The sequence below is a fragment of the Danio rerio genome, chromosome 9, assembly GCF_049306965.1.
Source record: "Danio rerio strain Tuebingen ecotype United States chromosome 9, GRCz12tu, whole genome shotgun sequence".
NCBI lineage: Eukaryota > Metazoa > Chordata > Actinopteri > Cypriniformes > Danionidae > Danio > Danio rerio.
This window is the reverse complement of record NC_133184.1, coordinates 21,502,431-21,518,282: the sequence shown is the minus strand read 5'-3', so window position 1 is coordinate 21,518,282 and position 15,852 is coordinate 21,502,431. Positions and strand designations below refer to the sequence as shown.

General features: G+C 40.7%; 1 protein-coding gene and 2 long non-coding RNA genes across 3 annotated transcripts in view; 1 reads left to right on the top strand and 2 right to left on the bottom strand.

Moving 5' to 3' along the window:
* Positions 1-15,852, bottom strand: part of LOC141376106 (uncharacterized) — a 107,719-nt gene that overhangs the window by 11,953 nt on the left and 79,914 nt on the right. The window lies entirely within an intron of this gene.
* Positions 1-15,852, bottom strand: part of si:dkey-287i17.4 — a 126,602-nt gene that overhangs the window by 38,310 nt on the left and 72,440 nt on the right. The window lies entirely within an intron of this gene.
* Positions 14,461-15,852, top strand: part of LOC103911635 (uncharacterized) — a 41,959-nt gene continuing 40,567 nt past the window's right edge. The window contains exon 1 of the long non-coding RNA XR_012385286.1: positions 14,461-14,700. This is a non-coding gene — a long non-coding RNA (uncharacterized lncRNA). The remainder of the gene's footprint in view (positions 14,701-15,852) is intronic.

The following is a 15,852-nucleotide window of genomic DNA, read 5'->3' as shown; positions in this document are numbered from 1 at the left end:
GCGCTCGAATAAATGGCCTTAGCAGAAGCCATTGTGCATATCAAAAACAGGAAAAGCAATAGATTTATATTATTCAACATATAACAGAGATTTAAAGAAAAATATTAGATGTAACCCCATTTGTAATCTTTAACATTTTCAAAAGTAACTGTGATTTAGTTACATATTTTTCTTAGTAACTGTAACTAATTACTGTTACTTTTAATTTTGTAATTAAATTACGTAACGGCGTTACATGTAAATTGTTACTCCCCAACACTGATGCTGCAATATCGTACATCAACTGTTTTGGCTGGTATGCGCTACCACAGCACGTCTCAGTTCGCTTGCCATCCGCTCTTCCAGAGTCTTGCAGCTAAAAAGCTTTGCACTGTTCATATGACGTACAAGCTCTTCATGCCAGCTTACATGCTCTCAGGACTGTTATGTTTCTGGAAGAACAGGGACTCCATCTTGGAATGTTCCAGCTATTTTGGGCACGTTTCAGAGAAGCCCAGGTCATCCTGCTGTTTCTCCTGAGCAGCCCTCCCGAGCAGGAGCGGGTCTCGCTCGTTGTGCCTCTCTGCCCCCATTCCATCCCTGCACCCTCTCTCGCCCTCTTGAAATCTCTCTAGCCCCAGCGGTTATGATTAGATTCGTTGAGCCACTCGGTCAGTATCTATAAGTTTTCTGTCCTTAGGCAGCTCTGCTGAACGCGCTGGTATCAGGAGGGTTAGGATTCCGGTGGTATTTTCCGTCAGCGAATTGTGCCAGTAATTTGGACCGACCTTCTCTCATGTTTACCTGAGACCTCGGTTCATCTTATGCCAAGTCTTCTACCGCCCACTTTTAAAATGAGGTGGTGAGCCTGCAAGCGCTGCCTGTGGAGGAGGCAGACCCAGCCTTTTTATGGCTATGTCCATGCACTGCGTTTAACGTGACAGGAATAATATGCAGCTCTTTTCTGTGTATGATCAGCAGAAGAGAAGTGCTGTATTACATTAGAGCTTGGTTCATTTTTTAGTTTATGCCATAACCCTCGCTTCATGTGCTAGGGTGAGCTGTGTCCCCCAGAAGAGAGAGCACACTTATTAATAATGCAATGATATATAAGCAGGGCCTCCTTTTCGACGTGAGTACGCAGCCTCTTAAACAGATCATGTAGAGCTGCTAGCTGGGTGACATCTAATACATTCTTGATATACCCTCGAGTGGAGTGAGTTTCCTCCCAATTACTGGTTACCCCGGTCAATCGGTAGGAAATTAAGCTCAGTGTCAATAAACGCTTGCTGTGCCAGGCTCCCTAATCTGGAGATGCATGTGCATATTCTATTCTACTAGTAAGTTTCCCTTTTTAGGTGAATCCTAGAGAAGGCCCCCAGCACCTCACTCAGCGGAGAAGTCGAGTGCATGGCTCAATGTGTTGTGTGGTATGCCCATCTGATCTACCCGCACTCATGCTGAGGTTCGGTGCCAGCTATGTGCATTCCTCTGTTCTTGGTAATGCCATATGCATTATTCACCATGGTGTGTTCCGGCTTGACTGCTGTGGAGTTTTCAATACTGTCTCTCAAAAGTCTTACGCCAATGAACGTAACCCACGTTTCCTGAATAGGGAATGGAGATGTGTGTCTCCACTGCCACAGCACCTGAGTCTCCAGCTGGGAGCTGACTCCAAAAGTCGACTGATATAGCCTTTTTGAGCTCATCAGTTTCAGCTGTGGAACTAAGTTCAGCCAATTCAATTGGCATTTCATTGGCTCGTTTTCTTATCTTCAGAAGTGATTGGTCATTTGACGCACTCCCAAAAGTCTGTTTATATACTGAAAGAAATATCCATGTAGTCATTCTCAAAATATTCTGTTTTTGTAACTGTGTCTTATCTTAAGTTGTCCCTGTACTAGGCAGGCGCCTTGATGTTGCGCCTTGACATTCTTGAGCACTGGATAAAATTGTTCTGCTTAACAGCTGAATATTTGCACGTATTCATAGCCCATGTACCCTTGAGTATGATGTACAAAAGCTGGGAATACCCCAGTCTTCTTTAGAAGAGAGCAATAAACTGTTGAATTCACATCTCAGTTGTTGTTTGTTGTTGCCTTCCTGGAGCTCCAGCTTACTGAGGATACACACAGACAGTCTGCAATTTATCCCAACAACTTGGTGACCCCGACGTGATGAAGCTGATCAGGTAAGACATGAATTTGGTTTTGACTACCTGATTAGTTTCATCACTGAACTGAGTGTTCAGGAAGCTGGCAAGACATGAATTTGGTTTTGACTGCCTGATAAGTTTCATTACTGAACTGATTAATCCTTGACTGGGATTTTCCCTGACAAGCCAAGAAGAGCTTGCTATACAAAAGTAGAACGATCATTCTGTGTGTTTTCTAGTAAGTATTTACTAACGTGGGTGGTTCATACCCCAAGCCTGAGATAGGGGAAGGCTCTAAAGATTGGATGTATCGATGTGGGTGGGGATATTACACTAATCCATGGTTAGATAATCTAGAAGGGTGGACTGAGGCACAAGCAATGCGTCCCTACCCTAGAAATGGGTCATTTGACCCCCATGTGCTAAAACGGGCTGACAAATTAATTTATGAAAGTGAAGGAGATCCCGAATGGGACCATGATTATATGAGAAAGGGTTATGAAATCTGGATGAAGATGATGAGTGTGTGGAATGATAAACAAAATATTAACCTACCAAAAGAGGTAAAGAAATTAATTCTGAAGCCTTTTAAAGGCTCAGCATCAAAGATTGAGATAAAAAGAAAAGAGACACTCAAAGTGCCTCCAGCCCCCATTGTTACTGTTCCCTCAGTTAAAGTTACTGTTCCTACTCCTCCCCTCTCCTCCCCCATTCCTGATGAGGGGCAAGGAAAGGCACAGCAGAGGATGCCTCTGTATCCTGTACAAGAATTAGAGGGGCTTCGCACAGAGACACCAAACCAAGGGGATAATCAGGCTTTCCTATGGGTCTCAAAGAAAGGGGGACATGCTGAAGTAACCCCTCCCTCCGCAACACAGCTCAAGGATGTCATTTCACTGCTTCCTGATATGAGCAGGCCATTAGAATTTGTAGAAACTATGATACGTGTCTCTAACAATGCACAGCTTACAGGAGCTGATTATAAATTTATATTGATGAACAAAATGGGGTCTCAATATGATGAGACAGCCCTCATTGATGCTGTTCCTTGCTTGTGCTCTAAAAATGATGAGGTTGAACTACAACCCCAGCAAATGATACGTAGAGTAAAAATTAAAGAAGGGGATTATGAGGAACAAGAATACACAAAAGATGTACCATATTTTTACTGGCGGGATGAACAGGGTGCTATAGATATCCTGAAGCGACAGCTTACTGCTTACCTTGTGGACACTCGTTGTGCTCACAGAGACTTGTCACACGTGACCAGCTGTAAGCAGGAAAAGAAAGAGACAGTTTCTGCCTTCCTCCAGAGTTTTTCCAATGCTTGCATACATCTGGGAGGATTTGATCTCCCTGAAAGGCAGCCACAAGCACTGTTTATTTTTACTTTTATTAGTAACGGTACTCCAGATGTTCAGAAGATACTTAAATTTAAATTATCTGATCAATCTCAAATGACTCATGAACAGCTCAAGCAGAGGCTTCGAATGATGACTGGCAATGGTCTGTTCGATCAAACTTTGAATGTCGCCCTCCTACAAATGGGGGGGTGTGCAATTATACCCTCATAACTGATTTAATAACTGCCTGCCATCTTCCCTTGCAACTGGCCATTGTTAAAACTCAGGGCCATTTGAAGGAACACACTGATGAAGCCAAAGGAAACGTTCTGGCTGACTGACATGCTAAATTAGCAGCACAACAGCCTTTGCCTGAGGACTCTATGCACGTTTCCTTGTTGTCTACAACCTCGGCTTCGGGGATGCTCCCTGACATTGATTTGGCTATGTTACAAGCATCAGCCACTGACGAGGATAAGTCCTTCTGGGACGCCTTTTCTTCCACGTTTGATGAAAAGATGGGTCTATGGCACGACAACACTGGTCGCCTATGTCTCCCACATGTGGCACTGTCATTCCTCGTCCACGAATTTCATGGTGTCACTCATCGTGGACGAAGAGGGGTACATGAGATGATGCGATCTTTGTTTTTTGTTCCAAAACTAGAAAACACCATTAATAACATACTTGACAAATGCCTTATATGCGCTCAATATAATGTATCAAAGCCTGTGGCACAGCACCAACATTTACCAAGACCAATCACACCTTTTTCTGAATGGCAAGTAGATTTCACGCATATGTCCAAGAGGGGACCGTTTAACCCCCTGGGGTCGAAGACCGCGTATACGCGTTCTGACAAGTTTTTACCTCATTGAGCTGAAATTAACCTAAATTACACTTTCAGTTTTTAACGTACAGGTAAGATCAATACATCAATCGAATCTGTTAGGTGTCTACTTTTAAATGTGTACACTCACAACAAAAACAAATGTGTGTGCTTTTGCAAAACAAGGATAATAAACAGTGTAGGCATTCTGTCTTTTCTCTCTCCGTGAACTGTTTTTAGAAACGCGTCAGTAAAATGCGCTGAAACTCCGTGAAAACAATACACCCAGACACTAGACACATATCTTTATAAAGCTTGAAGTGTCTACTTTTAAACGCAGCTATACATGTTGAAAACAAATATTGTTTGATAAAGTAATCAGTATGAAACCAATGCTATGTCTAGCTTCTCAGTCTGAGCTCATTAGAGTTAATGCGGCCACGCCCACAAAGCTTTGACATTACAAACAGCCTGCATGAGAAGCGCACAACAGTAGACTGTGTCAGGAAAAACACGTCATTAAAATTAACTGAAACTCAGCAAATACTCGACAAAGAAACATGTGATATGTTTCTAAAATAGCTTGATATGTCTACTTTTGCATTAACCAATTCAAGTCGAAAACAAATAATCTCCTTTTATGTAATTCGTATAAAAGTAAAGGCAGGTACTGATTCTCCTGTCGCCTCATTACAGCGAACGTAATCCCGCCCGCAGTGAAGGCGCAGTTCATATGGAAATGAACTGAGGTGAGCCAGCCAGCCAGGTGATAATGTACACACTCCCCGAGACATGGCATCAAACGATAAGCTTTATTATAGTTACTTATTTTGTTTGAACGATGGCACGCTACACAGGTGAAGAAGCACAGTACTAAACAGCGACAAAGAATTGACCTTCTCCTCAGAGGAAGAGCGCGATTCTGATGACGAGCGCATGCATTTAGAAGAACGTCTAGACCCAGCAAAGGACAGAATTCCTGCCGATAAGTCTTTTAATCTAACCTTTATGATATTAAATATGTCCTTACAGGCCACTTATAGTTTCATTGCTATACAAAGTGTATCCTATAACGTATAGCGTGTAATGATAAACGTAGGCCTATATAATGAAAAATGTAATGTTATATATATATATATATATATATATATATATATATATATATATATATATATATATATATATATATATATATATAAATTATTATTATAATTATATGTATATCATAAAAATAAATACTTGTTTACAATACAGGTACTGTTCTGTTTAAAATTCCTATGTGGTAACTGAGTTTATTAGGTTTACTAGTATTGAGTTATTTTGTGTGATAGTTAAATATATTTTTAATAAACTGCAAACAAAAAATATATATAAATAAACTAATTTTTTTCTCAGATTCTTTCTTGAAACTCTTAGTCACATACCTGTCTGATGGCTCATTATGCAGCTCATTATGCAGGTCTTTGTCTTCTCTGGTGTTACTCACTGCATAGTAATGATAGTTCACGCCTTCTCGCATAAACTATTTTCACACAGAAAGTGACTTAGAAATTTTAATTCATTGTATTGTTTTCTGTGAGCAAGTGAAAAAGATGATTCTCACATCATTTTGAAGCAAAAACACTAGACTACCAGATCCAGTTCTCAAAAGTCTTGTGCACAAATGTTCTCTGTGTGTTTCACGGCCTTGTTTCAGGGATTTCAAAATTTTTGTTTTTCACTAACCACGCATAAACGTTTCTTTCTCAAAAACACAAACACATACAAACATGCTGCTAAGGTATTATTGTAGCCCAACTTGTGCTGTTTACAGTGTTATCACACTTTAGCCATTAAAATGTTTTTAAGATACTGAACACAACACAAATGTCAGTGCATGTCAAAACTTTTCCAGAGCCCCAAAACACCCTCAGACCCCAGAGGGTTAAGTATCTACTGGTTTGCGTGGATAAATTTTCAAAATGGGTAGAAGCTTTTCCCTGCTCAAGGGAAAATGCACAAGTGGTAACACAGAAATTGATCTCTGAAATTATACCTAGATATGGGATCCCACAAAGTATCGATTCAGATAAAGGAACACCTTTTACATCAAAGGTAACGCAACAATTGGCAACTGAATTAAATATAAATTGGCGTTTCCACATACCCTATCATCCACAATCATCTGGATTTGTGGAGCGAACTAACAGAACCTTGAAAGGAAAGATAAAGAAGGCCTTAAGACAACACAGTCATAAAGATTGGGTAAAAATTTTACCAATAGTACTAGCAGATTTGAGAATGACACCACAAGCAAATTTGGATTCTTTATCACCATATGAGGTGGTGATGGGAAGACCTTTCCCTATCCCATGGCAAGGGGGAATTATGGGAGTGGGTATTGAGCTTTCTAACCACATGTCAGAATTCTCAGCGGCCCTAATTCAGAAACTTAATCAGTATTGGGGAATGGTAACAAAGAAACACCCTGAAATTCCACTTGAGGCAGCACACCCTTTCCAGATAGGGGACAAGGTGCTAATAAAAGATATAAAACCCCAGAAAGATTTAACTGACCCCAAATACGAAGGGCCAGCTGAGGTTCTGGCTGTTACACGCACTGGTGTATTAACTGATCTTTTTCCACGGTGGATCCATGGCACCAGAGTGAAACCATTGAAGTAAATGTCTATGATATGATATTAATAGTTTTTGTTTTGCAGACTACTTCTACTGATAACCCTACTGACACAGGCCCACACTGAAGTACACAACTTATTCTGGCAGTATGCTAACTGGACTGCACGACAAGAAGTGTTCTCCTCTACTGTGACTATATCCTTGAAACCTTTGCCTTTTACATGTACTACACTTGCTTTTTTTACAAATGCTTTGGGAGATATTTATGAGTGGCGCCCCACATGTGTTTCTAACAAGAAAAAATGGGAGCCCCTTTGCAGATCAACTAGCAGAAAGAATCATTCTGTTGTAATACCTGAACCTAGAACTATGGGTATGAATATTTTGTTGACGAAACCCCAGGGGTTCACTTTTTCTTTTTGCTTTAATGGGACAAATGGAGGTAATGTATCCACCTTAAGAGCTAAAGATTGTAATATAGTAATTGGCGAAAGGGATCGATTTTCAGGGGTATATTTACCGTGGCGAAAGAATAAAAAATATAGTTCTCTACTAAGTGTTTGTCCACGTTACATCCCAGGCACCTGTGAACTGAACAAACTTAAATGTGCTAATATCACAAATGAGCAAGCTGTCACGGCATGTTACAGCCTGAACAACACATACTGTCAATGCAGCAATGTAACTTGTGTCCCCACTTGGCCGAGAAAGGATGCAGTCCTGGCCGATGACTGGTACTGGTATTGTGGGGGAGAAACCATCTTCAACACTTACCCCACCAATTGGACTGGTCTTTGTGCTGTGATCCAATTACAACACATAGTCACTGTCATGCATCTTGCCAGAAAATCCAAAAGGGAACGGAGGTCAGTTCCCCAGGACGACGTACCCGACGAACACCGTATGAGATCACACTAGACTAGATTCTGGGAGGCTATGATTCCTAGTTTTGGCGTAGCAGATGCCTTAAAACAGCAAGAGTTTATGCATTATAGACGGGCCTCTTTTATTAACAGTACCATGGATGCCATTTCTGGACTAAGAGAGGAGATGAAAGCTCTGAGACTAATGACTATGCAAAACAGACTGGCTCTGGACATGCTCTTAGCGGAAAGGGGCAGAGTCTGCTCCCTGGTCGGAGAGAGCCGATGCTGCACTTACGTTCCCGCGGATGATGAGGATCTTGGACGAGTAGGACAAGCTGTAAGGGAGATGAAAAGGATATCATCACAGGTGTATGAGGATGAGATGAAGGAAAGAAATTATAATTGGGGATGGGGATTTTTAGAAAGCCTGTTTGGATCATTGGCTCCATATGTCTCAATGGTAGTACCGGTACTTATTATTTTCTTATGTATGTATTTTTGGTCCATGTCTTCTGAGATGTTTTATGGAACGAATGTTCATTCTCAAAAAATTCTGTTTTTGTAACTGTGTCTTATCTTAAGTTGTCCCTGTACTAGGCAGACGCCTTGACATTGCGCCTTGACATTCTTGAGCACTGGATACTATTGTTCTGCTTAACTGAGCTGAATATTTGCACATATTCATAGCCCATGTACCCTTGAGTATGATGTATAAAAGCTGGAAATACCCCAGTCTTCTTTAGAAGAGAGCAGTAAACTGTTGAATTCACATCTCAGTTGTTGTTGCCTTCCTGGAGCTCCAGCTTACTGAGGATACACACAGACGGTCTGCAATTTATCTACAGACACATGTTGGAGTTCCCTATTCGGGGAATGTGGGTTACGGACGTAACCAGGAAGTTTCTAGTGACGTATGATATTTTTTTTCAGGATGAAATGTTTACCTCCGTTGTCAGTGTTACATCCCTGTTACAGTTTCTGTGTTTCAGTTTGACTTTGGACAGAGTTCTTCTAGCTTTAGAAGGATAACAATTTCTTCCAGAGAGAGTCTTATGAGTTTATTGGTGAGTGTCTCTGATAAAGTTTTGTTATTAGGATGCTCACAGGTGATGGGGATTGAAACTTAGGTGAGGCTAATCTATGGTGCCATGAATCCAAGGAGGGCATGGCTAGTGATGGGTCCCTAACTGTACCCCCTTTACCATGGTTTACTCACACATTTTGCGATGCCTGGGTGACGTTGGCCTATGGTCTTATTCAAAGTTGTCCAGAAGTGTAGGTTCCAGAATTTCATCATGGGGTACCCAGGAGTGTTCCTCTGGCCTATAGCTCACCTAGTCTACAAGGTAATCCAGAAGTGAATCTCAGAATTCAAATCCAAAATCTCCCAGAACATGTGGATGGAAGAGTGGAGAAGAGGATACTTCTGGAGGAGAGGGATCCATCTCAGCTCTTAAGGTGTCTGGGGTAGAGAGAAGTGTTTGAGTAAGGACACACCAGTGGGTAACTGGGTGTGAGCTGGAGTTGACAGGAAACCTTCTCCACCTGCCTCTGCAAGTCAACGGACCGATAGAGAGGGGAATCAGGTTCTTGCAAAGACTACTGGGATCAGCGGATCTCTTAATCTGTTGTGTGGCTCACTTTAGGTGGGCATAAGCTGAGTCCCATACCTTCTCACTTTCTTAGAACCAATAATCTACAGTTGGAGGGTGTCTCTATTCAAAGAAACAATGGTGGCTGGTAAACGAGTATGAAATTAAAATCAATGGTTACTAAAGTAACCCTTGTTCCCCGAGGGGGAAACAGAATTGCTATGAGGAAAACTTCCACTATGGGGATTTCGTCAGAATCCAATCATCTGAAAGAGAATTAAAACAGTCCAATGAAATGCCAATGAGTTGGCGGCCTCAGTGTGCACAGCTGGCGTCAATTACAATTAATCTTGTATAAAATCGGCACTTGTACCTAACTGAGGCATTCTTTTCTAGCTGAAAGAGCCTTTTACGGCTAACAGCTAATGGGCAATCGTTGTGGCAAAGAAACATAGCATATCCTAAGTTTAACGCTAACTTTGTATCCCTCTAATTGTAGATTGAGTTGTGAGATCTGCTGTGTACAGGTTTTAGGCCCAATAAGTAAAAATTCTGTTTTGTCTGAGTTAAAGAGAAGAAAATTGTTGGTCATCCAGTCTTTAATATCTTTAATACACTCAGTTAGTTTAGACAGTTCAGACGTCTCATCAGGTTTTGTATATTTATTTATTTTTTGGCGCAGTGAGTAGCATAATGCACAATCAACTCACAGCAAGAAGATCTCTGGTTCAGTTAGCATTTCTAAGTAGAGTTTGCATGTTCTCCCCGTGTTGGTGTGGGTTTCTTCTGGGTGCTCCGGTTTCCCCCACAAGTAAAAAGACATGCGCTATAGGTGAATTGGGTAAGCTAAAATTGACAGTAGTGTATAGCAGGTTGCACACTGGATGCGACACGGCACACACATGACAGTTGAAAGTATCGCACATCAGATGCGCACATTCTCATGTTATTTAACATTAAAGTTTTCATATGGCACTCTGTGGCATGGCAAAATATGAATAGTGTCCTGAATCATGGCTGGGCACCGGTGTGTGTACCCTGATAGAAACCTATGTTTAGCATTCTGAAATGCATGCCGGTGCGTCACTGAGCGGCACATCTGGTGTGCGACCCCCCCCTATGAGTGTGTATAGATGTTTTCCGGTGATGGGTTGCAGCTGGAAGGGCATCCACTGCATAAAACATGAAACCTGCTGGATAAATTGGTATTTCATTTCACTGTGGCGACCCCAGATTAAAAGACAGCCGAAAAAAAACCCCGAATGAATATATATATATATATATATATATATACACATACATATGTATATACATACACATATATGTGTGTATGTGTTTAAATAAATAATTGAAACAATATTTCTATTATTAATAATAAATAATATTATTTATATATTTGATATTGGCCACACAATTTAAGTTTTTGTTTCATCAGTTTCAGTGTTTAGCAGTTTAATAGTGACCTAAGTATTATTTAATAGGTTTATACAGTACTCTTCAACGTGGGGACAGATCCACACACCGCCGCTAGATGACGGTACTAACTAGGTTTAGTGCTCTTGTGTCCACAGAAAATAATAAAGAAAATTTACAAATGTTTTGTTAAATAAAAAGTATAGTATACAGCTATTGTGCTTGTTTTGACACAAAATTTGTGGCTAAGAAATATTTAGCTGATACCCTTCCTACTAAATGAACTGTGAATCTGAGTATTCACCTGCAGCGGTTAAAGAGAGCGAACACCTTGTGAGATCGAATGCTTACACTTGTGTTATGTTTACCAGAAGATCCACTACCAACTAGATGAGATGTGTAACTGAATGCTCTCCCACTGTGTCTACAGCGAGCGAACTTCTAGTGAGATTGAATGCTCCTCTTTTGACACTCACATTGCTGTGTATGAAGGTCACAACAGCATATACTTCAACTCTTTGAATTCCCTTTGTGATTAGTGACTTTGTTTTGAATAAAACGTGTGAAAAGATAACCACCTCTGTCTTCCTTGTCTACCAGCGTGACAATGTCAAGCCCTGGACAACAGCCTAGGTAGGTCTACAAATACATCCCTTAAAAACCACCCGGAATGAAGCAGTAACTGCTCCTTCTTGTTCACAATGCTAAACACCATCAGGTCGTCTGCTTTGAAGACGATTAAGGATGAACCTCATGATGACCAACCCCCCACTCCCCCCACCCTCCTCCTCAAAAAAAAAAAAACTTGCAAATCAAAGGGGTCGTCCCATTGAGCTTGAAAAATACGGAAATCCATATTTATTCGGAAGATTCACATCCCTGACTTTGCTGAATTTGCTGTGTAGCTTCACACAACTAAAGCTGTGCAGAATTTAAAACATGGACCAATTGCTAGCTGTCTAATCATCTTATTTAACCCCGCACATTTTCGCAGTGCTGTACAACAGAATTTCGCATGCACAATGTGACTGCAGCATTAAAGTCTTTGCAAATCAGTAGCCTAAAGCTGCGGTCACACTTGAGTTTGTGTGTGCAAAATTCTGTCGTACGGTGCTGCGAAAAGGGGCGGGATTAAACAAGATTATTAGACATTCAAAAAAGCAAGCGATTGCTCCATGTTTTAAATTTTTGTCCAGAGAGGTCATGTTTTGATCCTCGATTGGTCTCACGCAGTCAAGTGATGCGTTTTCACAGGTCAGAGTACTTTGCACTGGAGCAACCTCCGAAACCTGACACATGACCTTGCGTTTCTGGTTCTCTGGAGCCATCCTGGATTTGATCTGCCCTGCTGGAGAATTGACCCTCTGCTTAACCATTGCCTTATCGTGTACCACCAGGCCTGGATCAAAGACTGTTTTGATTGGAATTTAGCCCGCACCTGATTTACTTTTTCATGTGGTGCTGTTAATTTTAAATTTGCTGTTAAGTCTCCATCCCCTCCAGGAGCCTCTGGTTGGTAAGTAAGCTTCGCCTTGTGGTACCATCACAGAGAGGCTCTAAGTCACTTTTCAAAACCTTTTTAATGAGAATGATCTTCTCATTCCATGTAGACTGCTGATTCCCTCTTGTCATTCATCATTCATTTTCGGCTTAGTCCCTTTATGGCCTGTTTCCACTGAGTGGTACAGTTCGGTATGGGTCGGTACATTTCACCTTTATTAGGCTTGCATTTCCATTGCTAAAAGGATACCAATGGTACTCTTTTGGTGGGTGTGGTGTATGACAGAAAGTTTCAGACGATGTCATTTTTGCTCGAGGAAATGTCTAAAGTAAAGCTGTACTGGTTATTACCAACTTTTTTATTAACATAATTTGATTATAACTGCAGATCAATGAAAGTGTGAAATAGCCTACTGTAACATCTGCAATTATATAAAATAAATGCAACTAATATGGAGACATACAGACCCTTACAGTCTCTGATATTCCAAGTAAAAAAGTGCACTAAAATGCACTTTATTTAAGTATACTTAGTACACTTTTCAGTAATGTACTAAAAGTGCTCTATTTCGCACACTAATTTTGTACTTAATGTACTAAAAGATTGTATTAAGTATATGTGAAGATATTCTCTGACTGCAACAAGCACACAATAACAGTCTATTTAAGTCATTTGAACTTCACACCCACCTACACTCCTCTGTTAAGTTCACCACAGCATGAATGTTCACAGACCCACAAATGCATCTGCACCCATCATTGCATCTGATGCAAAACATAAATCAGTGGAAAAAGTTGTACCAGTATATGGTAACAGTTATGTACATCTGACTAATAATGGTGCCATCACTTGCATTATTTTTATCCAATCTACAATTTCAAAAACATGAACCTCTCAAGACACTTTGCCAACCATCAGATCAGCATCTCAATATAGTAAGATTCTGTTATTCTAATGCATTAGAAAATGTTTAACCCATAAAACTTACTATCTCAGAGAGTTAGTGAGAATGTTTTTTGACTAAGAGTATTTTCCCAAAAAACAATGGGAATGGTTTGCCTGGGAAACAGCTTCCTAACTCTGAATCTATTACTTCGAAGAATTACCTCCACCTTGTGTACTTGATGTCTGAGTTTACAATTTCCTTCTTAGTACTTAAATAATACTTAAGTAGTTTGTCTTCTACTGTACTTGGCCCGCACAACATCCAAGGAAAGGCCCAGGCTTGAATCTTCTCCAGGTTCTGCCTTAGGTGCTGTAGATGTTCCACCTACATGCGACTATGAATCCCAATGTTGTTTAAGCAAGCAGCTGGTCACACTTCTCTGTCCATCAGCTGAACAGGGATGGCCAACCCTACTCCTGGAGAGCCACCTTCCTGCAGATTTCAGTTGCAACCCAAATCAAACACACCTGCCTGTAATTATCACATGGTGCTCAGGTCTTAATTAATTGGTTCACGTGTGTTTGATATGGGTAGCAACTGAAATCTGCAGGAAGGAGGCTCTCCAGGAACAGGGTTGGCCACTCCTGTAGTAGAAGGTGCCCTGCGTAAACTGATCTGTGAAATGGTATAACCCAAATATTCTGAAGGTGGTCAGGGAATTGGGTACAGGATGGAAGGGTGCCTGTCAGTACCCGTTGGCAGATTCAGTGTGGTGATGTAGGGGGCCTGTCCAATCCTCTCCAACAGGTTATCAATGTTGGGCATAGGGTTGGCATCAAACCTTGACTGAGCATTAAGCTTATAGAAGTTGATACAGAAACTCGAGGATCCATGAATCATGAATCAGCTCTGTTTGGCTTGATCTACTTTGGAATATTGATGAGTTTGTGTAGTAAAGCCCGTTGTTGTGTGGGAAGAAGAAGAAAGGGTCTGCAATATAAGGAAAGTAGAAGTTTTTTTATTTTAAATTATAGCCACCACACGTAAAGCTGTGTGTGTGTGTGTGTGTGTGTGTGTGTGTGTGTGTGTGTGTGTGTGTGTGTGTGTGTGTGTGTGTGTGTGTGTGTGTGTGTGTGTGTGTGTTATCCTCTCTCCCGAATGCTCCTTCTCTTCTCCTTAAGAAGGTTGACTCTCCGGCCCAATCACTAGAATAAACAGGTGTTATTTATTATTTCTGATTGGCCTGTTGATTAGCCGCCGTTCTCTGAGCATGCTCTCCCCCCTTTTTGTTTGTTCGAGCATGCTTACCTCTCCACAGTTTGTATCAAGTATGTACATCTTCACGAGTGGTTATTGTGTGGAGTGGGAAAGCTTCTAGATTTTCTGTGATGTAGTCACAAGTTACTAGTATGTAACGGTGACCAAGCACTGCTCTACTCCAGAGGTCTCACATTGTCCATGGTGGGGAAAGGTGGATATGATTGGCAGTTGGTGGAACAGGGCCTTGTCTTTCTGAGGTACAGAACTAGTTTTCTAAGATTTAGTACATGTGCAGTGTCTGAACGTTATTACACATGGTAGACATGTAGAAATGAAAACTGATGCATGTGCATGTCTCCTCAGCTATTGTGTGTGTGATATGTAACACAAGGAAATGACAGGATATTCATCCATAAAATATCACTAGCTTGCAAATGTAAGACACCTTTAATCAAATGTAAGTCACTTTTCTTTATTCTAGTTAGTGTTATTAGGGTTTTCAGTTTCTACAAAGAGGGGTTTATGGTTATCGTTTTTTCTGCAGTTCAGACTTTATCTGGAATCTACCAGTAACTAGCCTAAACACCAATTTTCTTTTTTCTTTCAGAAACACCAAAATATCGTTAAAATTCAAATTAACACAATCAAAAATGAGAGCTACACTGGAATGTGTATGTTTTAATATATGGTACAGTAGATTTAAAAAACGAACAAACATGGAAACGAGAACGCATTTTTTTTATCAAACAGTTCTTGGAGTGATTTTCAGAAGAAAGAATCCTTCTTAAAAGTAATGTAACGAGAAGGCTGAGGCAATGTTAGAATCCATTTGCGAAAGTTTAATAAAGGGCTTTCATACATGAACAATCAAACAGGCAGAGAGTTGGCAACAGGGGAGTAATCCAGATCGTCCAACAAACACAAGGAAAATCCAATGGACATTAGTGGTAAGGCAGGCAATGAGTCAAAGTAATAACAAATAGTCTAAAACAGATTAAAAGGGCAATAACAAGAAACGTACGTGATGATAACAGGTCAGGTCATACTTGGGTAAGCAGTTAGGAAAGCCACAAGGAGCAACGCTCAGTAAGGCATGAAACTGGCAATACTTTACAAAGTAACTGTATGTGTGTTCTCGTTAAAATACGCTCCAAACAGGAAGTGAGTGCAGAGGGAGCAGAGTTGAGTCAGTACCTGGGGGAGAGCTCCCTCTGCTGGCGTGACATTACAAGTAAAAACTAATCTTAAGTGGTCTAGTAAATGTTCATGGTTATGTCATCCGCATGTTTTCACATCCTCAGTCACTCTCTATACAGTAAAAATGATTATTTGAAGAATATTTTATACAATTATTTTTCATATTAAGCAACTTTTTAACCAGGCAAACCCAACAGGAAGTCAGATATTTT